The sequence below is a fragment of the Alexandromys fortis genome, unplaced genomic scaffold, assembly GCF_014885135.2.
Source record: "Alexandromys fortis isolate MF-2015 unplaced genomic scaffold, M_Fortis_MF-2015_v1.1 scaffold_8_1_9099942, whole genome shotgun sequence".
Lineage (NCBI taxonomy): Eukaryota > Metazoa > Chordata > Mammalia > Rodentia > Cricetidae > Alexandromys > Alexandromys fortis.
In genome coordinates, this window is record NW_026067898.1 from 8,064,482 (window position 1) to 8,066,663 (window position 2,182).

The window sequence follows — 2,182 nt, forward strand, 5'->3', positions numbered from 1 at the left end:
CCAATTGTGGTTCTCCCGTGTCTGATAACGCGTCTGGTGTCTCGTGCTGGGATAATTTATGTGGTAAAGATGTCACAAAACCAGACTAAAAAGACACCAAGATCTCTTCTTACCTGAAACAGAAAAACGAAACACTGCAAACTGCATTCTCGATTCCCACTGTGAAGGCTGGCTTCTCAGATTTTTCATTTTTTCAATCCAAATACCCATTTCATGTGCCGAGAGCGAGGGCTGAAAACAGTGTGCCCTCCCCCAGGTCAGCTAGACTCTAGGTAAATAGTTTTAGATGGGTGCAAAATCAGACAAGAAAGATGCCAACTCGGGGCTGTGCATGAAAGCGAGACAGCTACTTAAGAATTTTTGTATTTATAATTGTCACATACAATTTTAATCATCATAAAATGCATTAATACAAAAGGTAGACAGTTAAACAATAAATATTCGGTAATATAGAGACATAAAATAACACAGCCCAGATGTTGGTAGAAAAATGTGAAATTCGTCCTTAATTGTTGACGTTTTCACGATTATGTTTATAACTCTAGAGGACTGTTCTGACTAGGCCACCAATCCTTAAAACAACGATAATTTTTCCACATCTGTGTGAGAGTGTGTGCGTGGAGATCAAAGGACAACTTTCAAGAATCAGATCTCTTCCCCATACAGGTCTTGGGGTCTGACTCTACCTGTCAGGGTTGGGGGGCAAGGGTCTTTACCCACTAAGCCTACTCACCAGCCAAAATGTAACATAGTTTCTGATCTTCTTTAAAAGGCAAAAACGAAAATAGAATAAATCTCACAACACAAAGCAAGAAAAATGTAATATACGTGTTGACAAAAAGGACATAGATGTGGAGAGCTCTTGGGGACCAATAGAAGAAAAGAAAAATATTAATATAAAGCAAGATAAGAAACACGAATAATTCATAGAAATCCAATGACCAAGGAGCAAATATAAAAAGGCTTGGCTTCACCAGTAATCAATGGAAAGCATATAAATGCCATAACTAGGTATTTTGCAGCAATTAGACAAGGAGAAAGACCAATACATTAGGAGTGAAGAAACTCATAGAGTATAAACTGATGCTTGTTTGGGGGGCATTTGGAGATACCTAAAGTAATTCATGCATCTATAGCAACATGGCAATAGTAACTGCTTGCATTTATTGACACTTGGTATGAATTCAGGCTAACCAACCCTTTTACAGTTAGCTGTATTAGACATTGGATTCTCCCTGCCTCCCTCTGAGCTGTACTGTGCATACCGTGATCCCAGAGTCACAGATGGCGGGTACCTCCATGTGAAGTCCCTGTCCCTCAATGCTGCACCAAGCAGCCTCCCAAGCTATGAGGTCCCCACTTCAGACATGAGAAATCCAAGCCCTGAAAATGCTGGACAGCCTTCCCCTGGCCACAGCAATGGTATGATAGTAAACCAATATACTACAGCTGATTTCAAGCATGATGTCACTGAGCTTGGAATTCGAATATATATATATCTTTTTTTGTTTTCTCTGTGTAGCCCTGACTGGACTGGACTGGACTGGACTGGAACTCACTCTGTAGACCAGGCTGGCCGTGAACTCACAGAGATCCACCTGCCTCTGCCTCCAGAGTGCTGGGATTAAAGGTGTGCGCCACCACTGCCCAGCGCATAACAGGCTTTTGCACACCAGCTCCATCCAGTTCAGAAGTCATGGAACCAGGATCCAAATTCTACAGCTCATGCTTATGGCCAGCCAGCATTCTGTTTCTGGTGCTAGACAGAAACCTACAAAATACACAAGATTAAAATTACACACAAGAGGAGAACATTTGTAATGAAGAAAAAAACAGAAAGACGTTCAACTTGAATTTGTTATTACATGCACTCTTTATGCCAGGAACAACCTGGGCATGATACAACAGACATGGTGGCACGGATCTCTGTCCACGGGAGAGTCGGAATTCACAACTCGGTCACAATTCAGCTACCAAAGCGTAGTATGCGAAATTACATATATTCATATATGCATGTTTGTAAAAGCACAAACAAATCTCACATAAAACACATCATGTGACATTTTCTTCTTTAATCATACAACGTATTACCTTTGTAATTACCATAGTATTTTGGAAACATGATTGCTAGGCAGTTATGTTTGAAGTTGTGGTTTCAAAGAAAGTAGCTTGGAGATTATAT